General features: G+C 46.8%; 1 protein-coding gene across 1 annotated transcript in view; it reads left to right on the forward strand.

Moving 5' to 3' along the window:
• LOC126524365 (ATP-binding cassette sub-family C member 3-like) overlaps window positions 1–26,847 on the forward strand; it is a 91,940-nt gene that overhangs the window by 21,310 nt on the left and 43,783 nt on the right. The window lies entirely within an intron of this gene.

Raw genomic sequence — 26,847 nt, forward strand, 5'->3', positions numbered from 1 at the left:
CAAAAGCCACAGAGTTTCTATGGCAGCACCTTTTCACCACACTACACTACACAATACACCCGCACCCTGCCTACGACCAACGGTTCAAAAGATTAATGGCGGTGTCATCTGAGCAAACTTCGAACAGGCCTTGTGATTTCGACCTAAGTTTTCTGTTGCCCCCAAACTAAATAAAACAGAGCTTTATTCTCTTGTCAATGCCACGGCCAGTAATGCAGCGCCAGCTGAAAGTGCTCGTGTCGTTCATAGATGCGTTGGTGCCCTCACGGCTAGATTAGCAGGCAGTGGGCACCAGTGCATGTCCAAATGTGTCATGTTGCTTCGCGAGGAAGCTACTTGAGATGGACACTGCAGGAGGGTGCGTTGTCTTTGTACCTAGTGTTTACCGCAGAAATACCGGCAGTGTTCTTCTTAGCAACTGCGCCCGGAAGAGGGCTTCCAGCCAGCCCAGACGAAGAAGGCCTTAGAGCTGTGCGAAGAGGCTAGCCTCTCGAAGCAGTGAGTTATGCTCTAGAGGTCCAACGAGCTTTGACTGTGCGTGTTCTTCCCTGTCAAAACGCACAGCGGGTTGTTCTTTCCAGGTTATTTTTCTGGAAGTTGGCGCTTGGTTGTTTTGGAGCTTGCTTGCAGAAAGGCCTGTCTTTTCTCAACGTCAGTGACCCATTCATTGTACGAACACCATCAGCGGCGTCGCAGTATTTAGACGAGCCTTGCACACCGGGAGTGCACGCATTTTCGGCGGACATCAAACCCGTTTATTTTTCTCGGCCTCAGGCCACCCCCATTGATACCGTGCAAGAAAGGATTGAAGGGCAAAGAGCCGTACGTTTGCAGAACGCCGTCTTCACCAGTGTTGCCAGGCCCCGTGTTACCGTCCTCAGACAGAGCGAGCAGTTCTACGTAGAAAAAATGGGTGTATGCAGTGGGTGACGCATCACGCCGATATCAAGCGACCTTCATTTAGCGTGCTACGCCAGGCGCTTGCAAGATTACTTAAGCGTGACCGGGTGGGTAAAGGTATTTCGTTATGTCGATGACTACCTTGCCGTAGTCCTATAGCAAGTCAGCAATTAGTTAGACCAGATTTTCTGCAGTTCCCACACAAGCTTGTTCGGACATTCCTTCACCAAGGAACTGCCTCAAAGCAACCAACTTCCCTTTCTCAACCTCACGCTTCACTTCGGCTACAGACATACCTGCTGGGCCTATGCTCCGCCCCCGCAAAGGAAACGTACCTTTCTCCCCTCACCAGTTGAAGGTCGTGAAGCGCGCTGTCACACCACCCGTCGTGAAAAATGCCTTAGGTCATTCCTGTCCTCATCAACTTGCTCTGAGTTTCCCTCATCTAGTTTATAGACTATGGGAGGGAAGGTTTCGAGAGCAATTCCTGTCGGGCTGGCAGAAGTAATATTACGAGAATTCCATTTGCCAAAAAAGAAAGCTGAGCCAGGGGTTGACAGGGCAGAAGTGGCCGGGATCCTCTCTCTCTACCTTCACGGCGTTTCCCTCAGCAAGAAGGGGGCTGCTGCACGCGATGGAGTGGAAGTGGTATATTCAGCGCCCGTTAAAGTGGGTTGCATCTGCAGGCGAGTGAGTGCCTCTCGCTTAGAGAAACTAACCTGCTGAAAAAAAAATAATTCAACTTGCTTCGTCCCCTGCAAGGTAGAAGTGGTGTATGAGGTTCCTATATCTTGTAGTGACCTGTACAACTGCCAGACGAGCCGTTGTTAAACGACCGCCTGCGTGAACATGCCAGCAACCGTGTAGCAAAGAGCGGTAGCGGTTTGGCGATGCATTAATTGTGTCCAGTGCGTGTGCAGGCCTCACTTGCACGAGCCGCGTATCGCCCGTAGCTATTGCAATCTATGACAATCTTTGAGGCATTTGTAGTGTATTCCATAGGGCCTGCCTGTGTTTGTTCACCATCACTTCGATCAATCGGCAAAGTGATTAACTATATTTACGAAAACGGGTATGTCACTGTCTTAGATAGGGTAGGACGCATGCACGTGTTTTGCTCCCCCGCTGTTCTTCCTGGTATGCTAATATACTTATGGTCGCGAAAATAAACGCTACGGTTGCTAGTAGTCTGCACTGCTCCTGCCCGTCTTTCTTGTCTGATTTTTCTCGCGCGTTTTCCACGTAATCATAATCAAGTAACGCAGGGTACAAGGATAAGAGAGAGAGATGCAAATGAGAGAAAGGCAGGGAGGGTAACCAGACTTAAAACCTCCGGTTTTCTACCCTGCACTGGGGTAAGGGAAGGGGGAAGTAAAGACGGCAAGAACAGCGTGACAAAAATAAAAGCGTGAGAAAAAAATATGAAAAGCGACGAAATGGGGTCAATATAGTCTTTCTAATAGGTCACTGTCATGTAGAAAAGTCAACAAAGCCTTGACCGACTTTTGCTGCGACGACAGTTCACGTTGGCATTCCAAAACTGACTGTTCTGAAAGTGGTCTGTCGTCAAGTCGTGCCAACGGGGTCGCTAGTGAAAGCCGGTGCGCGCTGTATTGAGGACAGTGGCAAAGCACGTGTTCGATAGTGTCTTCGCCGCCGCAGTGTCTGCAAGCCGCGTTGTCGTCCATACCGACTCGGAAGGCGAAGGATCTTGTGTACGCGACACCAAGCCGCAGTCGGCAAAGTACTGCTGTTTCGAGTCGAGAGAGTCCAGATGGGGGTCGAAGTCGAAGGGATGGGTCCAGTCGGTGTAGACGTGCATGCTTTAAGCTTGGTGTGTTCCATAAAGTTTTGATGGCTTCATTTGCAAGCACACGTATTTTTGTTGCAGCGTCTGTTCTTGAGAATGGAATGGAGTCTTGCAAGCCCTCCTCATGTGCTGATCGTGCTGCTGCGTCGGCATGTTCATTGCCCATTATGCCACAGTGGCTTGGAATCGACTGCAGCGTCATGTCGTGTCCTTACTCGACGAGGTGGTGAAGCAGCAGTCTGATTTCTAGAACTAGTTGTTCGTGTGGTCCGAGGCGTAAGGCAGAAACCAAACAAGGAAGAGCGGCCTTGGAGTCAGAGAACACTCACTATTTCTTGGGTAGTTCTTCAGAAATTACACGAAGTGCACAACGAATAGCAGCAAGCTCCGCGGCAGTCGATGTAGTCTGGTGGGATAGTCGAATCTTTATGGTGGAAGGTTTTGCAGGAAAGATCACCGATCCTGCAGACCCATTCACTGTGGCTGAAGCGTCAGTATATAGATGATGATGCTCGTTGTACGTCTTGTACAGCAAGAGCAGTGAAAGCTGCTTGAGTGCTGGAGACGAGAGTTAGGCTTTTGTTCGTATTCCTGGTACTATTAGTCGAACCTTTGCTTGAGCCAAACACCATGGTGGAAACAGAACTTTCGCTGGAGGTGTATAACCTGATGGAAGGTATGCACGATAAGGCAGGACTGTTTCACAAAAGGAAGCACGTGGTCGATCCTCTGGCAGCGAGGCTAGGTGATGGGCAGGCGCTCGAGCAAGGTGTCTTACATGTGCTCTGAGCGCTTCCATGACTATATGGGTCTTGGCTGGGAAATCGTGTGCAACGGCAATTGTTTCAGCCGTTGACGAGTGTACGGAGTGTACGCTTTCGAGTGTACGGATATTACTTCTGCAGGTGTTGGTCAACACAGGCAAGCTGTATCGCAAATACCCAAGAAAGAGCGTCCAGTACAGTTGCATAATTGCATGTACTGAAGTACCCCAGACATTTCCTCCAAGAAACTTTAACACATTAGAGATATCCGTCAGGCGCTTCTTTAGGTAGGCCACATGAAGACTCCAGTAAAGTTCACGATCAATGATTACGCCTAAAAATTGGTGCGTCCTGACATAAGGTATGCTTTGACCGTCGATAGAGACATCGTATGATCTCATTGGCTTTCGGCTAAACGCGACCAATGCTCATTTTTTTGGCGAGATCTTGAGGTCTTGTTTATTTAAGTACGCCGATGTTGACGTGGCAGCTTTTTGAAGCCTGGCGCGTACTTGCGGCCGTGTCACACCAGATGCCTAGACGCAGATGTCATCGGCATACATTGATATTTTAACTGTGTTCGAAAGTCGTTCCACGAGACCAATGAGTACAAGGTTGAAAAGCATGGGACTCAAGACACCGCCTTGTGGAACTCCCTGGTGTGTATAATATTGCGAGGTTGGGCCCGCTTCAGTGTTAAGAAATAGAGACCGCCTATGTAAATTTCCTTTCCTTTCCTTCCTTCTTCTCCGCCCTTAAACTGGCTCTCTTAACTACTACACGCAGAGACAAAGCAACAGCGCGCGCATGCGATCCCATAGATGAGATGAATACATATATATAGAAAAGTATCAGTCATAGTCCTCGTAGTATAGCCTTCTGGGCCGTTTCCTTTTTTTTTTCTTTTTTTCTTTGAAAGTAGTCCTATTAGGGTTATTATAATTACACGAAGGTATCTCGCCCTCGTCAGCAGCAGTCCTTGAGATAGCTATTCGGGCGGCTAGCTTGCCACGCTATGCGTGCCGCCCTCGCACCTGCTTAAGCTTTTCCTAGACGCTAGAGTTAGTATACTATGTCCGCGCAACCTTGAGCGATCGAAAAGCGCGTTTTCCCCCCTTGGCCGGCGGAGAAGGGAGGCTTCGTTCCGGCCGCGAAGCTCTCCACATCTCAGTAAGGTGCCTGGTGGTGGTCTCGTGCCGACGATGCCCTCTCGGTGAGCGCATATTTCCTCCCTCATCTTTTAAGAGGTTCAATACATACAAGCATTTTTCTCGCAAACCATATTTATTTCAAGGGAATTTTCCACGTCTCAATAATTTCTCTCGTCGTATTCGAGTGCTGATTGCCGTGTTATAGTTTGTTAACGAAGCTTTCCCTCAAGTCTAAATATTTTAAGGCAGTTTGTCGTGTGCGTATCATGGCCACGCACGCTTATATCACCCTCCGTTTCTCTACCACGGTTGCGCTTTAAAACCACGGCGCTGCAAGTTTGCTTCAGAGACTTTCCTTTCCTTCCTTCTTCTCCGCCCTTAAACTGGCTCTCTTAACTACTACACGCAGAGACAAAGCAACAGCGCGCGCATTAGATCCTATAGATGAGATGAATATCTACAATTATTATTAGGGTTATAATCATATTCGTGTGCTGATTGCCGTGTTATAGTTTGTTAACGAAGCTTTCCCTCAAGTCTAAATATTTTAAGGGAGTTTTCCTAGTCTCTAAAGCCGCTCGAGTTCACTCTATCTCCTCTGCCCCCCATTTTTCCAAAAAATTATGCCTTCCAACATGTCACGCTTATCTTATATTTCATAGCTAAATGTAATGCTGTCCCCAACTGTACGTCCGCTGAACTAAGGACCTTCTGTATTATAAACGGCTGCTTTCAGTTATGCTGTGCACCATGATAAGGAAAATTATGAAGCAGTTAATGGAACAGCACGCCTCACATACATGTAGAAGTATTTGTAGATCTGCTGTGTTCGTTGAAGATAAGTGTGGTACCTATTGCGCACCCAGTTTTAACGGGTTGCAGACATGGTGAGACTGTCAAAACATGTTTTCCTTGCCTGAATCAGGTTTGCAGATTTACTGGCTGCGAACTTGTTCAGCAAAACTAATTACCACCCGTGCGTTAATTCTCTCACGAACTGGTGCACATCTGTGCAACAGCCACGGCTCTCCAGCAGTACAATCATTTGGAATAAGAGTATTCACATGCATCGGCCCCTCATCTTCGAGACTTCAAAAAGGCTCTTATGAGTTGCATTCAAACGGAAACAACTATTCGATCATTTTACAGCGTAGCTGTCTTAGGCTTGTTCCCAGCGTTTCCTGATATGCGTAGGCAAAAACAATGGCGGCGTCTGTATAGATAAATTAGCTTAAGCGTAAGGCAAAATCGCATCACCGTATGTGTCCCAGCCGCTTTGAGGCCAGATGTGTCAAAACCGGTGATGGATGATGGCTTGGTGCATTGTGATCTACGCAAATAATGACATCGCAGTCATGGCACCCTATATCTTACCGACGACGAGCGACAGCCTTGCCGTGGAATGTGCCGACGAGCGCGCCGCACAGAAAGGGGATGGAATCGTTCTCCCCACCATATAAGTTCATCCCGGAACGTCGAAGAGGGACCCTGAAGGTTTTATGGTAGACACATTTTGGTTAATCCTCCCGGTGGACTCCATTCCCATCGTCATTGTGGGTGACTTCAACGTCGATGTGTCTCGTCCCGACGAAAAATGGTTCGTGGCGTTTCTCTTGGAAATGTTCCGCCTTCAATGCTACACAAAGACCAATGTATCCCCAACGCGCCATCGGTCGTGCGTCAACCTACATACCATTCGCTAAGAACATCTCCAGTCTCGTCACAGACTCCATGGCCGTGTATCACAGCGACGATAAAGTCATAATTACTGTGGTCACGAGATAAACGAAAATACAAATAAACATAACAACGCATATTTCTGTTTTATTGTTTTGTTGCTCTATTTTCTTTTCTTTATAGTTATATGCAGCTCCCATGGTCACCCACCTTCAAACGGTGGAATGGCTCTCAATATTTATTAGTGAATTCTGCAGTCGAATGCGATCTGAATAGCAAATACCATTCGATTAGACTATATGTTTTTACATTATTTAGCCTACTGGCACGTTGAACGAAATTGCAAGACAAGCCGCGCAGATGACATTGGTAAAGACTTGCCGGACCCCTCATTAAGTCTCAGCACATAGGCAATATATTTTCCCGAACACTGCTGTTCATTTGAGCGTCCAATAACGGCATTGATTCCGTTCTCTGAAAGTGGATTGGTTCACCTGGGGCTGGTGCAGCTTTTAAACAAAACACGCTTATTCCGGCCGAAAATTTCACTTTTCAGATCAGTCCACTGTAGAATATTTGATAATTTTTTGCTTACATACTTGTAATGGGGATATATGTCTATGTACCCTTACATTTACTTACAAGTGCACTGATCATCTGCATTTCGTTGTGCCACGCAGTTAATAAACCTGATTTCTTTCATTATAATAATGTTTTCTTTCATCATTGACCCTGATCAATATTCCACCAACAAGAAGCATGCGCAAAATGAAAAGATATGAATGAAAATTTCTTAGGTAGCTTGATTTGCAGATACGCGGCTTCCGTGGCAAAAAAATACGTGTTACTTTTAGAAAGCACTGCTAAAAATAGCAGTTTCTTTGCTAAAACTACATGTGCAACCAGACGACTAGAGTAGCGGGCGCGCCAAAGCAAGTAAAATTATAAAAAGAATTACTGCACAAGCTATCTGCAAGAAAAACTGGGCGTCTGGCGGCGTACGCCAGCGTCCGCGCTACGAACGCGCGCTCGCCAGCAGACGATGCACTTGGCAACGACAGCAAAATTGTAGACGTAATGTTGTATGAGCCATGCCTCAAATATGTATACGTAGCAAAAAGGTGACAATAGAAATTCGCTGTTGAAATAAAGTACTATTATAGGAGCGTACGCGCACAATCGGCCTCAGCGACCACTACGAAATTACGGTGGATATGCCATCTCTGTCCCAATCCACTTCGCTCGCAGCGCCCTCGCACAATTTTTCCACACGCGGCGCCTCAGCGGGAGTGCGTCCTTTGGTCTACTCCCCCATGGTCTGGTACACTCTACTTGAAAGCGATCTGCGACTTGGCCAGAGTGAGCACCCGCGCTGACCACAAGCGGTCGGCGATGTTTGGAGTTTGCGCGTAGTGCCGGTAGCTTCGCATGCGCTGTGCTTTCGACGTTTCGTTACGGTTGAAGCGAGAGGTGCGCGAAGGTTAGTTCAATCACTGCTGCTTCCGCGCATCCTCACTCCAGCGTTTCGATAGCGAGTTTCCGAGTTCATCGAGCGTGATGCGTTTATGTTTACATGCGCACGTGGCACCGCGCTTGTTAGTTTAGTTAAAACGCCTTGGCGGGTTAGTTGGTTTGAATCCATGATAGAATGTATGCGCGTCAGATCGAGGACGTAGAAAGAAACAGACACACAGAGACCGACACGCAGCAGAGGGCGACGAGGGCCCTGTTGCAGTTTTTAAAGGCAACAGAATTGGACAAGCGGCTGTAGCCTGAACAGATGTTTCTAGTGCTGGAAGTGCTACTGTGCTGAGCAGTGACAGTATGCGGCGACAGTGACCGAGTATGATTTTATGTCTATGCTTCTTTCTTTATCTCTACTTCGTTGTCACTTCACCTCCCCCTCCCCTCTTTCCCCAGCATAGGGTAGCAAACCGGATCTTCCCCTCTGGGTAACCTCCCTGCCTTTCCCTTTTCCTCTATCTCTCTCTCTCTACACACACAGAGCTACACACAGAGACAGCGATGTATGTGTCTGTTTCTTTCTACGTCCTCGTTCAGTCGTGCTTACACATTATGTAATTGTTAATTTAGTTAGTAAGTTAATGTTTACTATCTTATACGGCTGATAAAATTGCTTTCTTTACTTTGTATAGCTATCTACGAATTTGTTGTCTCAATCGGTGCTTCGCTTATAGGGTGAAACTACGACTTTTTCACTAATGCGAAAGCTGGGTTTTTATGCTATGCTGAGCGTTGAGTATGTGTGGCTACGGCAGGGTGGCTGGTTTATTTGGGATTCAGCTAGTTTATGCTAATGAGACGTTATGGAATTGCCTGCATTCCCTGAACAGGAAAGGATGGAGACCGTATTTGGTGTGAGCTATCGGTGTGCATGATATGATTCGTGGAGAAGGGTCTCTTAGAATTAACTCAAAATTCATTGCGAAACCGAAACCCACAATCCTTATTTGTGAATGCTAGCGCTGCACCGAATTTCTTAGGTTAAACCCCATTATCCTTTGCGATATGCAGAGGAGACAAAAAAATTGAAACAGGAAGAATAATACTATTGTTGGCGGAAGTACTTTGAACAACAAGTGACAATCACAATCAACGTCTACTTTAGTGTCAATGAAAACACGTAAGTACAAATCGTACGGAAGATGGCAATGGAGAACAGATCGTAAATTAATAGGTAGACACCGACGCAATGCTGGTCTTGATGCCATGCAATGTTTTTGCCAAGTAGCTGGTTACAAAGCGTCGTTTAATTTTTTTTTATTTACAGAATACTTCCGGCCGACATGTGGCCCTGGCAGGAGTGGATTTGTTTAGGCAGTATTGATAAGAAATAAAAATATTCTAAGGAGAGAACAAATAATACAAAAATAAATGTCATAAGAAAACGATCGATGTACAGTGCAAGGTGTTCTGTAAAATGAAGTCAATTAGAATTCTTGTCGAAAAAAATAAGAATGAAGAAAGATTTGCAAAAAGGATCCCCATATCAAGCTGAATGCAGCGAGGATAGGCAACATCCTTTTTGACGCGCCCGCTAGCATGCGTTAAAGCACACCATATGCACATACTTTTACTACAAATATAGTTTTTCTATGGCACATGGTACATTGTTGTACAGAAATACATCAACTGGCAGATAGTTCCATTCATTGATAGCTCTTGCAAAAAAGGAAAAAAAGCGCAGCTAATGCGCGTGAAAATAGGGGTTCTATTGCCGGATTGATGATTCCTCGTAGGTCTGGCTGACAGAGGTTGGAGATGAGATCAATCATCAACTTGTAACTCAAGCTTCCAGAGCCGCAAAAGCAATTTTGGGTGTGCTAGCTTTATTCGTAATTCCAGGCTGCCAATGTTATTTTGATTCAATAAATAAATGGGAATCATAACGTGTCCAGCAATTAAATGTGAAGCGGACGGCAAGTCTCTTTATGTGTTCTAGTTTGTTAATCTTTATTTTCTGGTTCCGAAAGGTTACCGCATAAACCAACACGTTTGCGTATGGCGAAAAAATTCTATGTGATGTTCGAGCGCATGTATGAAGCCTGGAGTGTAGAAGGACGGAACCTCCACAGCGGACTTCGCTCGTCAGAATGGAAACAGAAGCACAGAGCACAATGTTCACTGGTTTGTTGTACATATTCATCCCAGCTGCTGTTCAAATCGGTCTAGGTGAACCTGTCATTTGTCTATAAAGATTGTTATTGCTGCCTAGCGATACTTTGCAAGTATGGACCACAGCACCCAGATGCGCATTTCCGCCTCAAAGCATTTGATTAGCACAAACTACGTGTGCTCGATTACACACATGATGTGCATGACGACGAAGGAATCACGACAATGGAACGACCGCGACGTCTTGAAGGTAGCAATATGAATATGCAAAGCGAAAATGAAATTATCAGGGCATGACGCTAACGGCATGTCGACACTGGAATCACTACGACAAAATGACTGCGATGCAACCGCTATCACGGCATGATGACGACTGCTTGACAGTCATAGACTAACGACTTTGCAGCGTCGATGTCGGTGAACTGACGCAGGCGAGACAAACATGGAGTGACAACGGTAGAGTAGTGACGACGTTGTGATGATAACCGCGGGAAGGTCATCAAATGACGGCACAGTAGTAAAGACGTTGCTATGACAAAGAGTCTGTGATGGTGACAGAGTGCCGATCACGCGATGACGGTAGTAATGTGGCGACACTGATATCGCGACAATGGGTTGGCGACGCTGCCGGGAGGACAACGGCATGACAATGGCTGTGTAATGGCGACGGTATGAAGTCAACGTGATGCCCATGCTAAGACGACGCCATCATGACGACGACTGCGGGATAAAAACCGATCTAGAATGACAACGGCGGCATGACGACGATGGCCGAACGATAAAGGTTTGATGAGGACGGGATTATGACCATGGAACTATAGCTAGGAAATGACGACTATGGAATGAGTACGAAAGCATGACGACGACCCAGAGTCCACGATGCGGTGATGACAATGACGCGACAGTCTTAGAATGATGACGACCACCTGATTCTGACGAAAGCATGACAACGGGACGAAGATGGTGGCGTGATGACGACGATCTGACTGAGTGAAAACGGCGTAGAGATGACGATGATATGACAACGAATGAATGATCACAACGGCATGAAGACGATATATTAACGATGGCATGGCGACCAACCCGTTTTAGTGTTGCCACACACGTCTGCGCTCCTGTGCACCACTTGCCGCTGCGGGCTGCATTGACTCGATCTATATTCAGTGTTTGCGCTGTGTAAGATGCAGCTCAGTTGTGATGCTAAACGTCCAGCACCGTGGGCCGCCTCAGGTCGCATGATATAGAATGTTCGCTACCGCCGACAATGGTATGACGATGCTGCTTCAGCGACAGAAGTAAGACGACGATGGCGTAAAGACGACTGGATGACGACCATGGGTTGACAATCCTACAGTGACTACAGCCCCGTTTACATGAATGCGACAATGGCGCATCGAATTTCCAAGCGCATTTGAAGAATGCGATGCGACGCTGTTTACATGTAGCACATTAACTCTCGCGAGAACGTAGTGCCGAATGACGTAGTGTAAATTGGTTACGTATAAGGAAAGTGCAGCCGACTTCCGGTGTAATTGGTTTCTGGTAGTGGGCCTAATGCACATTGGTGGCTTAGGGCTGAGAAATAGTTTCGCATGGAGCACGCGGCGGCGAGGGAAGTTGCCGTGGGGGACGCCATTTTGCTTCTCCCACGGGCGTTGCTGTCTCGTAGCTTCACCAGCGCGGTGGTCCCGCGGCTAATTCTTTCCCACAATTCCTAATGCGATGATCCTGCGTTTACATGCTCCGCGAGAGTCGACTCGCGCCCGTATATCTACCCTCGACTGGCGCATTAGTGCGATGCACCTTCCTACCGCATTACCGCTAAACGCGGCTTATGATAGGATGACGAAGACGGCGTGACGACAGTGGGATTCCGACACAAGCTAGATAATTATGGTATGGTGACAGTGGAGCGACAACGTTAGCGTGAGGACAACGTGATTCCGTCGCTGGAAATCAGTAAAACGATGGTGTTACGACGACAATGATGTGACAAAGGCAACGATGAATTTGGGATGACAATGGCGCCACGGCGATAAATGCGTGATGAGAGTGGGATGACGAATACGAAATCACTTCAAGAAATGTCGACGATACAGTGACCCCGACAGTTATGATGGCTACCTTGGTATGACTGCGGGACAACAATGACACGTTCAGTGTGGAGTGATGACGTTGGACCGATAGCAACAACATGACTACGACAGCTCGAACATAGCGGCTGGATGGCGACGATGCGATACGAGAGCAACAGATGGAAATCGGCGAAAAGATGACGATGACATCGCAGCGAAAAATGATCACAACGGCATAAAGACGATGAAATGACGACTGAATGACGACGACAACATGACAGCGACGACGATTTGATGTTGTAGCTCACAGGTGTGCTCGCCTGCACAACTTGATGCCACGGGCCGCCTTATTTCACACTATGTCTGGTGTTGGCGCTACGTCTGGTGCGAGATTAGTGCGCCTGAAATGACACTATATCCGGCGTCGGCTCGCGATATGTCCGGTTCCGTGGCCCTCGTTACTTCGTGCTATATACGGTGTTGCTTTGCACTATGTCCGTAACCGGCCAATCGGTTCACCTGAGGCTACTTTTATCGGGCCCCTTTACCTAGGTCTGGTGCCTGGATCACGCTAATTTACTCCACTCTATACTCTGTGTTTGGTTGTATTGCGTGTGATATTGTGGGCCGCCCTAATTGGCATTATAATGGGTATTTATTTGCGCTGTATATGGTACCGGTCTATTGCGAACGACTGTAGACAGTGGCCAGCAGCGATGACCATGGAACGACAACGATGTCGTGTCGACATTACTTTTCTTATCAGTTACGTATTCGGCAAGACAGGAGCCAGCAGCAGTACTGCGGGAAGGTCGATGGAAGGCGGGTGAAAAAACCCTTGCTTTAAAACAAAAATTGAACCCCCTGAACATTCCTCTGCATATAAAGGAACTAAAAGAAACTACCGCCGTGAGGGCGATGCTGCTCCTGATTGCACCGTAAACAGGTATTGACGCACAATAATTCCCACAGCTGCACGTAAACAATGTTTTTTCTCCAACGGCGCACCTGCATGTGTGAGGCCAGTGCCGTGTACTGCGCTGCAGCATCATTTCTTCCGCAAGAATGGCTATCTCTTGCACTGTTATCTAATGTCACGTATCGCGAATGCAATTGTCATGACTATTTTAACGTGAGAAATATTGAGGCGAGACTAAAAAAATTGCGACAACATAAAATCAGTCAGAAGGAAACACTGCAAAAGAAAGAGCAAGATGTATCGAATGTAAGATAGGCAGGGTAATTTCCTCTGCAATTTCAATGATATAGTAAATTGCTGTATTGGACTTCTATACATACGCATACAGCATCTCGAGCAGTCATGCAACCTCCATTAGAGGTTATGATGAAAAAGATACAGAAGTTCCATATGTAGCAAGTGAGGAGGTTAGAATGGCATTGCAACTTATGTTGCAGGCAAAAGTGGCAAGAGAAGGTGATACAACAGATTATTTCAAACCAAAGGGAGTATTAAACTTGAAAAGCTTACAGCACAATGCGCAATGCCTACGACTTGCGGTGCACCAAAGAGTTAGATAGAGAGAGAGACCATTTATTAGGATGAAGAGGAACCGCCTTCAACAGGCCCTGGGCGTGGGTGGAGTCCTCAGTTCAGTAACCTATGAGCCGCGGCTGCGCGGAGCGCTCTCACGACCGGATCGAGCTGGTCCTGGGAGTTGACGCTAGGCAGCGAGGTTTCCCACTGTTGTGTTGAAGAATTCCAACATTTCACTAAGCTCATTAAAAGCTATATCTGCGAGAATTAAAGAATTATAAGCCCTTTAGCGTGTTTCCAATATTGTGCAAAATAATCGCCAAGGTAATTTTCAATATAGTCAGGGGGACAATTTACTTCAATGAACAAAGACTGGCTTCAGAAATGGGTATCCTACAGTGGCTCACTTCCATGTCATGGTAGCTAGCCGGTATACTTACACTGGCTAAGATCCTGTCTTTCCTTCCCTTCTTTTTTATTCTCTTTCTCTCCATGTCGCAAAACAGATAATTGAGAAATCTTTCGAAGAAAATCAACCTTTTTATATGGCTTTCCTAGATTACGAAGAAACATTTGATCTAATACGATATGAGCAGTCGTGCAGTTATACTGTAATCGAAAAGTACAATCATGCTGGAAAAAACCTCACACACCGATTAAAAAAAATATCCATAAGGATTCCACAGCTACACTACACCTCTACAGCAAATGCAGAAAACCACCCAAAAGGGTCACGCAAGCATGTTTAACAATGCTATTCAGTGAATGCTTAGAAGTATTCAAGCTATTGTACTGAGAAGAACTCGGAGTGAGAGTCAGTAGCGATTAGCTAAGCAACTTACGTGTTTCTGATGAAATTGTGATGTTCAGCAACGCAGGGGGACGAATTTAGAAAAATTATGAAGCTTAGTGGTGAAAGTCTAAATTTAGAGTTCAAGATTATTATGCAGAAGACAAATGCGATGGATGTTTTATACCCTGGAAAGACAAAAAGAATTTATAATCTGCAGTCAACCTCTAGAATTTGTGGAAGCTTGAGTACGTGAATTGCTCACAGACGGATCAGGTCCTCGGAGGAAAATTTACAAAAGAATAAAAATAGGTTGCAGCATATTCATGGATGGGTACGTGACCATACGAGGCGGTCCATTAGCACCAGGCTGTAAGGGAACTCCTTTTACAAAATACAAGAAATTAGGTGAATATCGGGCAACAGTACAGCATGACATATTTGTACACGATAACCTTAGACCGAATTGAATACAAAAATGTTAGCAAAATAACTAATCACAAAGTAATTAAGTAACTTTAAATACGTATGAAATACGTGGAAACCGCGCAAAAGAAACGACACAAGAAAGAGGGATAGGAGGCGCGCTATTACCAACAATAGCGTTTATTTTTGCTATCACAAATATTGCGCATACCAGGAGAGGGAGGGGGATAAGATATGCGCATGCGTCCTACGCCATCCAGGACTGGCAATTTTTCATTTGCGAGGATAATTACTGTCCGTGTCGGTTAATGCAACTGATAGTGAAGAAAAACATGCAGGCGCTATGGAATGCGTGACGAACGCCTCATATATTTCCCGAGCACAGGCATCGCGATAGTTGCGGGCCATACGACTCTGGTAGAAGTCAGGTATGCATCCACAGTGGGCACCGTGGAGCGTCAAATCGCTGCCAGTCTTGGCTCCAAGTTTAGTTGTATGTTCACGCAAGCGGTCGTTTATGCAGCGGCTGGTCTGCAGGATGTAGACGCCACCATTCGACGTAGGCACCTTGCACACCATTTCTGCCTTGAAGGGTACGAAGCGAGTGGCGTATTCTTTTTCCGCAGGTGGGTTTCTTTAAGCTTGAGGCATTCAGTCGCCTGCAAATGGAACCGAGTTTAACGGGGGCCGAGTATGCAACTCTACTCGCTCCCCCAAAAGAGGTTTCTTCACCCTGTGGGAGGCGCCGTGCGTCTAGAGCATAACGGCCACTTTTGCCCGGTTGATCTCTGGCAGGGCGTTCTTTTGACAATCAGGACTCCCGTAAAATTACTTCTACCAGCCCTGAATGAATTGCACTGTACTTCTCCTGAAGGTTCACAACATTGCTTTCATCAATAGCTGCAGGTTGAGTCAAAAGCCACAGAGTTTCTATGGCAGCACCTTCTCACCACACTACACTACACAATACACCCGCACCCTGCCTACGACCAACCGTTCAAAAGATTAATGGCGGTGTCATCTGAGCAAACTTCGAACAGGCCTTGGGATTTCGACCTAAGTTTTCTGTTGCCCCCAAACTAAATAAAACAGAGCTTTATTCTCTTGTCAATGCCACGGCCAGTAATGCAGCGCCAGCTGAAAGTGTTCGTGTCGTTCATAGATGCGTTGGTGCCCTCACGGCTAGATTAGCAGGCAGTGGGCACCAGTGCATGTCCAAATGTGTCATGTTGTTTCGCGAGGAAGCTACTTGAGATGGACACTGCAGGAGGGTGCGTTGTCTTTGTACCTAGTGTTTACCGCAGAAATACTGGCAGTGTTCTTCTTAGCAACTGCGCCAGGAAGAGGGCTTCCAGCCAGCCCAGACGAAGAAGGCCTTAGAGCTGTGCGAAGAGGCTAGCCTCTCGAAGCAGTGAGTTATGCTCTAGAGGTCCAACGAGCTTTGACTGTGCGTGTTCTTCCCTGTCAAAACGCACAGAGGGTTGTTCTTTAGAGGTTATTTTTCTGGAAGTTGGCGCTTGGTTGTTTTGGAGCTTGCTTGCAGAAAGGCCTGTCTTTTCTCAAGGTCAGTGACCCATTTATTGTACGAACACCATCAGCGGCGTCGCAGTATTTAGACGAGCCTTGCACACCGGGAGTGCACGCATTTTCGGCGGACATCAAACCCGTTTATTTTTCTCGGCCTCAGGCCACCCCCCATTGATACCGTGCAAGAAAGGATTGAAGGGCAAAGAGCCGTACGTTTCCAGAACGCCGTCTTCACCAGTGTTGCCAGGCCCCGTGTTACCGTCCTCAGACAGAGCGAGCAGTTCTACGTAGAAAAAATGGGTGTATGCAGTGGGTGACGCATCACGCCAATATCAAGCGACCTTCATTTAGCGTGCTACGCCAGGCGCTTGCAAGATTACTTAAGCGTGACCGGGTGGGTAAAGGTATTTCGTTATGTCGATGACTACCTTGCCGTAGTCCTATAGCAAGTCAGCAATTAGTTAGACCAGATTTTCTGCAGTTCCCACACAAGCTTGTTCGGACATTCCTTCACCAAGGAACTGCCTCAAAGCAACCAACTTCCCTTTCTCAACCTCACGCTTCACTTCGGCTACAGACATACCTGCTGGGCCTATGCTCCGCCCCCGCAAAGGAAACGTACCTTTCTCCCCTCACCAGTTGAAGGTCGTGAAGCGCGCTGTCACACCACCCGTCGTGAAAAATGCCTTAGGTCATTCCTGTCCTCATCAACTTGCTCTGAGTTTCCCTCATCTAGTTTATAGACTATGGGAGGGAAGGTTTCGAGAGCAATTCCTGTCGGGCTGGCAGAAGTAATATTACGAGAATTCCATTTGCCAAAAAAGAAAGCTGAGCCAGGGGTTGACAGGGCAGAAGTGGCCGGGATCCTCTCTCTCTACCTTCACGGCGTTTCCCTCAGCAAGAAGGGGGCTGCTGCACGCGTTGGAGTGGAAGTGGTATATTCAGCGCCCGTTAAAGTGGGTTGCATCTGCAGGCGAGTGAGTGCCTCTCGCTTAGAGAAACTTACCTGCTGAAAAAAAAATCATTCAACTTGCTTCGTCCCCTGCAAGGTAGAAGTGGTGTATGAGGTTCCTATATCTTGTAGTGACCTGTACAACTGCCAGACGAGCCGTTGTTAAACGACCGCCTGCGTGAACATGCCAGCAACCGTGTAGCAAAGAGCGGTAGCGGTTTGGCGATGCATTAATTGTGTCCAGTGCGTGTGCAGGCCTCACTTGCACGAGCCGCGTATCGCCCGTAGCTATTGCAATCTATGACAATCTTTGAGGCATTTGTAGTGTATTCCATAGGGCCTGCCTGTGTTTGTTCACCATCACTTCGATCAATCGGCAAAGTGATTAACTATATTTACGAAAACGGGTATGTCACTGTCTTAGATAGGGTAGGACGCATGCACGTGTTTTGCTCCCCCGCTGTTCTTCCTGGTATGCCAATATACTTATGGTCGCGAAAATAAACGCTACGGTTGCTAGTAGTCTGCACTGCTCCTGCCCGTCTTTCTTGTCTGATTTTTCTCGCGCGTTTTCCACGTAATCATAATCAAGTAACGCAGGGTACAAGGATAAGAGAGAGAGATGCAAATGAGAGAAAGGCAGGGAGGTTAACCAGACTTAAAACCTCCGGTTTTCTACCCTGCACTAGGGTAAGGGAAGCGGGAAGTAAAGACGGCAAGAACAGCGTGACAAAAATAAAAGCGTGAGAAAAAAATATCAAAAGCGACGAAATGGGGTCAATATAGTCTATCTAATAGGTCACTATCATGTAGAAAAGTCAACAAAGCCTTGACCGACTTTTGCTGCGACGACAGTTCACGTTGGCATTCCAAAACTGACTGTTCTGAAAGTGGTCTGTCGTCAAGTCGTGCCAACGGGGTCGCTAGTGAAAGCCGGTGCGCGCTGTATTGAGGACAGTGGCAAAGCACGTGTTCGATAGTGTCTTCGCCGCCGCAGTGTCTGCAAGCCGCGTTGTCGTCCATACCGACTCGGAAGGTGAAGGATCTTGTGTACGCGACACCAAGCCGCAGTCGGCAAAGTACTGCTGTTTCGAGTCGAGAGAGTCCAGATGGGGGTCGAAGTCGAAGGGATGGGTCCAGTCGGTGTAGACGTGCATGCTTTAAGCTTGGTGTGTTCCATAAAGTTTTGATGGCTTCATTTGCAAGCACACGTATTTTTGTTGCAGCGTCTGATCTTGAGAATGGAATGGAGTCTTGCAAGCCCTCCTCATGTGCTGATCGTGCTGCTGCGTCGGCATGTTCATTGCCCATTATGCCACAGTGGCTTGGAATCGACTGCAGCGTCATGTCGTGTCCTTACTCGACGAGGTGGTGAAGCAGCAGTCTGATTTCTAGAACTAGTTGTTCGTGTGGTCCGAGGCGTAAGGCAGAAACCAAACAAGGAAGAGCAGCCTTGGAGTCAGAGAACACTCACTATTTCTTGGGTAGTTCTTCAGAAATTACACGAAGTGCACAACGAATAGCAGCAAGCTCCGCGGCAGTCGATGTAGTCTGGTGGGATAGTCGAATCTTTATGGTGGAAGGTTTTGCAGGAAAGATCACCGATCCTGCAGACCCGTTCACCGTGGCTGAAGCGTCAGTATATAGATGATGATGCTCGTTGTACGTCTTGTACAGCAAGAGCAGTGAAAGCTGCTTGAGTGCTGGAGACGAGAGTTAGGCTTTTGTTCGTATTCCTGGTACTATTAGTCGAACCTTTGCTTGAGCCAAGCACCATGGTGGAAACAGAACTTTCGCTGGAGGTGTGTAACCTGATGGAAGGTATGCACGATAAGGCAGGACTGTTTCACAAAAGGAAGCACGCGGTCGATCCTCTGGCAGCGAGGCTAGGTGATGGGCAGGGGCTCGAGCAAGGTGTCTTACATGTGCTCTGAGCGCTTCCATGACTATATGGGTCTTGGCTGGGAAATCGTGTGCAACGGCAATTGTTTCAGCCGTTGACGAAGACCGCGGCAATCCAAGACGCACTCTAAGTGCCTGGGCCTGGACGCTTTCGAGTGTACGGATATTACTTCTGCAGGTGTTGGTCAACACAGGCAAGCTGTATCGCAAATACCCAAGAAAGAGTGTCCAGTACAGTTGCATAATTGCATGTACTGAAGTATCCCAGACATTTCCTCCAAGAAACTTTAACACATTAGAGATATCCGTCAGGCGCTTCTTTAGGTAGGCCACATGAAGACTCCAGTAAAGTTCACGATCAATGATTACGCCTAAAAATTGGTGCGTCCTGACATAAGGTATGCTTTGACCGTCGATAGAGACATCGTATGATCTCATTGGCTTTCGGCTAAACGCGACCAATGCTCATTTTTCTGGCGAGATCTTGAGGTCTTGTTTATTTAAGTACGCCGATGTTGACGTGGCAGCTTTTTGAAGCCTGGCGCGTACTTGCGGCCGTGTCACACCAGATGCCTAGACGCAGATGTCATCGGCATACATCGATATTTTAACTGTGTTCGGAAGTTGTTCCACGAGACCAATGAGTACAAGGTTGAATAGCGTGGGACTCAAGACACCGCCTTGTGGAACTCCCTGGTGTGTATAATATTGCGAGGTTGGGCCCGCTTCAGTGTTAAGAAATAGAGACAGCCTATGTAAATTTCCTTTCCTTTCCTTCCTTCTTCTCCGCCCTTAAACTGGCTCTCTTAACTACTACACGCAGCGACAAAGCAACAGCGCGCGCATGCGATCCCATAGATGAGATGAATACATATATATAGAAAAGTATCAGTCATAGTCCTCGTAGTATAGCCTTCTGGGCCGTTTCCTTTTTTTTTCTTTTTTTCTTTGAAAGTACTCCTATTAGGGTTATTATAATTACACGAAGGTATCTCGCCCTCGTCAGCAGCAGTCCTTGAGATAGCTATTCGGGCGGCTAGCTTCCCACGCTATGCGTGCCGCCCTCGCACCTGCTTAAGCTTTTCCTAGACGCTAGAGTTAGTATACTATGTCCGCGCAACCTTGAGCGATCGGAAAGCGCGTTTTCCCCCCTTGGCCGGCGGAGAAGGGAGGCTTCGTTCCGGCTGCGAAGCTCTCCACATCTCAGTAAGGTGCCTGGTGGTGGTCTCGTGCCGACGATGCCCTCTCGGTGAGCGCATATTTCCCCCCTCATCTTTTAAGAGGTTCAATACATACAAGCATTTTTCTCGCAAACCATATTTATTTCAAGGGAATTCTCCACGTCTCAATAATTTCTCTCGCCGTATTAGTGTGCTGATTGCCGTGTTATAGTTTGTTAACGAAGCTTTCCCTCAAGTCTAAATATTTTAAGGCAGCTTGTCGTGTGCGTATCAGGGCCACGCACGCTTATATCGCCTTCCGTTTCTCTACCACGGTTGCGCTTTAAAACCACGGCGCTGCAAGTTTGCTTCAGAGACTTTCCTTTCCTTCCTTCTTCTCCGCCCTTAAACTGGCTCTCTTAAATACTACACGCGGAGACAAAGCAACAGCGCGCGCATTAGATCCTATAGATGAGATGAATATCTACAATTATTATTAGGGTTATAATCATATTCGAGTGCTGATTGCCGTGTTATAGTTTGTTAACGAAGCTTTCCCTCAAGTCTAAATATTTTAAGGCAGTTTGTCGTGTGCGTATCATGACCACGCATGCTTATATCGCCTTCCGTTTCCCTACCACGGTTGCGCTTTAAAACCACGGCGCTGCAATATTGCTTTCCTTTCCTTCCTTCTTCTCCGCCCTTAAACTGGCTCTCTTAACTACTACACGCAGAGACAAAGCAACAGCGCGCGCATGCGATCCCATAGATGAGATGAATACATATATATAGAAAAGTATCAGTCATAGTCCTCGTAGTATAGCCTTCTGGGCCGTTTCCTTTTTTTTATTTTTTTATTTGAAAGTAGTCCTATTAGGGTTATTATAATTACACGAAGGTATCTCGCCCTCGTCAGCAGCAGTCCTTGAGATAGCTATTCGGGCGGCTAGCTTCCCACGCTATGCGTGCCACCCTCGCACCTGCTTAAGCTTTTCCTAGACGCTAGAGTAAGTATACTATGTCCGCGCAACCTTGAGCGATCGGAAAGCGCGTTTTCCCCCCTTGGCCGGCGGAGAAGGGAGGCTTCGTTCCGGCTGCGAAGCTCTCCACATCTCAGTAAGGTGCCTGGTGGTGGTCTCGTGCCGACGATGCCCTCTCGGTGAGCGCATATTTCCCCCCTCATCTTTTAAGAGGTTCAATACATACAAGCATTTTTCTCGCAAACCATATTTATTTCAAGGGAATTCTCCACGTCTCAATAATTTCTCTCGCCGTATTAGTGTGCTGATTGCCGTGTTATAGTTTGTTAACGAAGCTTTCCCTCAAGTCTAAATATTTTAAGGCAGCTTGTCGTGTGCGTATCAGGGCCACGCACGCTTATATCGCCTTCCGTTTCTCTACCACGGTTGCGCTTTAAAACCACGGCGCTGCAAGTTTGCTTCAGAGACTTTCCTTTCCTTCCTTCTTCTCCGCCCTTAAACTGGCTCTCTTAAATACTACACGCGGAGACAAAGCAACAGCGCGCGCATTAGATCCTATAGATGAGATGAATATCTACAATTATTATTAGGGTTATAATCATATTCGAGTGCTGATTGCCGTGTTATAGTTTGTTAACGAAGCTTTCCCTCAAGTCTAAATATTTTAAGGCAGTTTGTCGTGTGCGTATCATGACCACGCATGCTTATATCGCCTTCCGTTTCCCTACCACGGTTGCGCTTTAAAACCACGGCGCTGCAATATTGCTTTCCTTTCCTTCCTTCTTCTCCGCCCTTAAACTGGCTCTCTTAACTACTACACGCAGAGACAAAGCAACAGCGCGCGCATGCGATCCCATAGATGAGATGAATACATATATATAGAAAAGTATCAGTCATAGTCCTCGTAGTATAGCCTTCTGGGCCGTTTCCTTTTTTTTATTTTTTTATTTGAAAGTAGTCCTATTAGGGTTATTATAATTACACGAAGGTATCTCGCCCTCGTCAGCAGCAGTCCTTGAGATAGCTATTCGGGCGGCTAGCTTCCCACGCTATGCGTGCCACCCTCGCACCTGCTTAAGCTTTTCCTAGACGCTAGAGTAAGTATACTATGTCCGCGCAACCTTGAGCGATCGGAAAGCGCGTTTTCCCCCCTTGGCCGGCGGAGAAGGGAGGCTTCGTTCCGGCTGCGAAGCTCTCCACATCTCAGTAAGGTGCCTGGTGGTGGTCTCGTGCCGACGATGCCCTCTCGGTGAGCGCATATTTCCCCCCTCATCTTTTAAGAGGTTCAATACATACAAGCATTTTTCTCGCAAACCATATTTATTTCAAGGAAATTTTCCACGTCTCAATAATTTCTCTCGTCGTATTCGAGTGCTGATTGCCGTGTTATAGTTTGTTAACGAAGCTTTCCCTCAAGTCTAAATATTTTAAGGCAGTTTGTCGTGTGCGTATCATGGCCACGCACGCTTATATCGCCTTCCGTTTCTCTACCACGGTTGCGCTTTAAAACCACGGCGCCGCAAGTTTGCTTCAGAGACTTTCCTTTCCTTCCTTCTTCTCCGCCCTTAAACTGGCTCTCTTAACTACTACACGCAGAGACAAAGCAACAGCGCGCGCATTAGATCCTATAGATGAGATGAATATCTACAATTATTATTAGGGTTATAATCATATTCGAGTGCTGATTGCCGTGTTATAGTTTGTTAACGAAGCTTTCCCTCAAGTCTAAATATTTTAAGGGAGTTTTCCTAGTCTCTAAAGCCGCTCGAGTTCACTCTATCTCCTCTGCCGGCCATTTTTCCAAAAAATTATGCCTTCCAACCACTCGGAATCAGCAAAAATCGACTTTCGCGGACAACATCAGTCCCTTTCCACTTAAGTATAAGGCTCGGAGCAGCAGCCTTGGCGCTTGAAATTAACCTGTGGCTTGACGAACCAACCGACTGAGCTATCTTTCCGGGCAACATTCAAGGGTCACGAGTTCAAATCACATGTTATGTTCCTTCTTTTTTTTTAATGTCTTTTCCTTCATTTTATCACTGTACGGAAACCCTCTTAAAAAAATTATATATATCCTCAATTATGTATGGCCACACATGTGCACGTCATAAATACCAGGTTCTCTAGCCGAGTGCTATCCGTACGGTATAACCGAGCTCAGATTGGTCCACCTTGACTGATCAAATAGGGCAACACTGCAGGTTAAATGTGGCGTACAACTCCTGCGGGACCCGCCGTGGTTGCTCAGTGGCTATGGTGTTAGGCTGCTGAGCACAAGGTCGCGGGATCGAATCCCGGCCACGGCGGCCGCATTTCGATGGGGGTGAAATGCGGAAACACCCGTGTACTTAGAATTAGGTGCACGTTAAAGAACCCCAGGTGGTCGAAATTTTCGGAGTCCTGCACTACGGCGTGCCTCATAATCAGAAAGTGGTTTTGTCACGTAAAACCCCATAATTTAATTTTTAATTTAACTCCTGCGGGGACGTTAGAGTATCCGTCTCCCGTGCAAGAGGACCGTGATTCAAATCCCGGTGCCGCGCAATTCTCCACCGGAAAATAAAAAAAGAATTAAAAAAAAAACGTGTGTTGAGAAAATTGCAGAAACAGGCCTGGAGTGCGGCCTGATCCCGGTGACCGGAACCGGTAACGCACTCTCTCACCAGAGCAGGATTGGCCACCCTGGTGCAGTACTTGGCCACAACCTCCTATATGAATACAACAATCAAACCCCGGCCCTCAGTCCCCAGCAGCCGCGAAGCAACTGACCACTGTGGCGGTCAGATCTGTGACGCTGCAGAGGGTGCTAAGAATACCTGGCTCCGGACAGGCCGCCATTGGAATCTGAACCTGGCAACGTTTAACGTGAGAACGCTATCTAGTGAAGCGAGTCTAGCAGTGTTATTGGAGGAATTAGAGGGTAGTAAATGGGATATAATAGGGCTCAGTGAGGTTAGGAGGACGAAAGAAGCCTATACAGTGCTAAAAAGCGGGCATGTACTGTGTTACCGGGGCTTAGCGGAGAGACGAGAACTAGGAGTCGGATTCCTGATTAACAAGGAAATAGCTGGTAACATACAGGAATTCTATAGCATTAACGAGAGGGTGGCAGGTCTTGTTGTGAAACTTAATAAGAGGTAAAAATTGAAGGTGGTACAAGTCTATGCCCCTACATGCAGTCATGATGACCAGGAAGTCGAAAGCTTTTATGAAGACGTGGAATCAGCGATGGGTAAAGTCAAAACAAAATACACTATACTGATGGGCGACTTCAATGCCAGGGTAGGCAAGAAGCAGGCTGGAGACAAGTCAGTGGGGGAATATGGCATAGGCTCTAGAAATAGCAGAGGAGAGTTATTAGTAGAGTTTGCAGAACAGAATAATATGCGGATAATGAATACCTTTTTCCGCAAGCGGGTTAGTCGAAAGTGGACGTGGAGGAGCCCGAATGGTGAGACTAGAAATGAAATCGACTTCATATTCTGCGCGAATCCTGGCATCATACAAGATGTAGACGTGCTCGGCAAGGTACGCTGCAGTGACCATAGGATGGTAAGAACTCGAATTAGCCTAGACTTGAGGAGGGAACGGAAGAAACTGGTACACAAGAAGCCAATCAATGAGTTAGCGGTAAGAGGGAAACTAGAGGAATTCCGGATCAAGCTACAGAACAGGTATTCGGCTTTAACTCAGGAAGAAGACCTTAGTGTTGAAGCAATGAACGACAATCTCATGGGCATCATGAAGGAGTGCGCAATAGAAGTCGGTGGTAACGCCGTTAGACAGGAAACCAGTAAGCTATCGCAGGAGACGAAAGATCTGATCAAGAAACGCCAATGTATGAAAGCCTCTAACCCTACAGCTAGAATAGAACTGGCAGTACTTTGTAAGTTAATCAACAAGCGTAAGACAGCGGACATAAGGAACTATAATATGGATCGAATTGAAGAGGCTCTCAGGAACGGAGGAAACCTAAAAACAGTGAAGAAGAAACTAGGAATAGGCAAGAATCAGATGTGTGCGTTAAGAGACAAAGCCGGCAATATCGTTACTAATATGGATGAGATAGTTCAAGTGGCTGAGGAGTTCTATAGAGATTTATACAGTACCAGTGGCACCCACGACGATAGTGGAAGGGAGAATAGCCTAGAGGAATTCGAAATCCCACAGGTAACGCCAGAAGAAGTAAAGAAAGCCTTAGGAGCTATGCAAAGGGGGAAGGCAGCTGGGGCGGATCAGGTAACAGCAGATTTGTTGAAGGATGGTGGCCAGATTGTTCTAGAGAAACTGGCCACCCTGTATACGCAATGCCTCATAACCTCGAGCGTACCGGAATCTTGGAAGAACGCTAACATATTCCTAATCCATAAGAACGGTGACGCCAAAGACTTGAAAAAATCATAGACCGATCAGCTTACTGTCCGTTGCCTACAAAGTATTTACTAAGGTCATCGCAAATAGAATCAGGAACACCTTAGACTTCTGTCAACCAAAGGACCAGGCAGGATTCCGTAAAGGCTACTCAACAATAGACCATATTCACACTATAAACCAAGCGATAGAGAAATGTGCAGAATATAACCAACCCTTATATATAGCTTTCATTGATTACGAGAAAGCGTCTGATTCAGTCGAAGCCTCAGCAGTCATGGAGGCATTACGGAATCAGGGTGTAGATGAGACATATGTAAAAATACTGGAAGATATCTATAGCGGCTCCACAGCCACCGTAGTCGTCCACAAAGAAAGCAACAAAATCCCTATAAAGAAAGGTGTCAGACAGGGAGATACGATCTCTCCAATGCTATTCACAGCATGTTTACAGGAGGTATTCAGAGGCCTGGAGTGGGAAGAATTGGGGATAAAAGTTGATGGAGAATACCTTAGCAACTTGCGATTCGCTGATGATATTGCCTTGCTTAGTAACTCAGGAGACCAATTGCAATGCATGCTCACTGACCTGGAGAGGCAAAGCAGAAGGGTGGGTCTGAAAATTAATCTGCAGAAAACTAAAGTAATGTTTAACAGTCTCGGAAGAGAACAGCAGTTTACGATAGGTAGCGAAGCACTGGAAGTGGTAAGGGAATACATCTACTTAGGGCAGGTAGTGACCACGGATCCGGATCATGAGACTGAAATAACAAGAAGAATAAGAATGGGCTGGGGTGCGTTTGGCAGGCATTCTCAAATCATGAACAGCAGGTTGCCACTATCCCTCAAAAGGAAAGTGTATAACAGCTGTGTGTTACCAGTACTCACATATGGGGCAGAAACCCGGAGGCTTACGAAAAGGGCTCTATTTAAATTGAGGACGACGCAACGAGCTATGGAAAGAAGAATGATGGGTGCAACGTTAAGGGATAAGAAAAGAGCAGATTGGGTGAGGTAACAAACGCGGGTAAACGACATCTTAGTTGAAATCAAGAAAAATAAATGGGCATGGGCCGGACATGTAATGAGGAGGGAAGATACCCGATGGTCACTAAGGGTTACGGACTGGATTCCAAGGGAAGGGAAGCTTAGCAGGGGGCGGCAGAAAGTTAGGTGGGCGGATGACATTAAGACGTTTGCAGGGACAACATGGCCACAATTAGTAGATGAC

Source organism: Dermacentor andersoni, chromosome 3, assembly GCF_023375885.2.
Source record: "Dermacentor andersoni chromosome 3, qqDerAnde1_hic_scaffold, whole genome shotgun sequence".
Taxonomy (NCBI): domain Eukaryota; kingdom Metazoa; phylum Arthropoda; class Arachnida; order Ixodida; family Ixodidae; genus Dermacentor; species Dermacentor andersoni.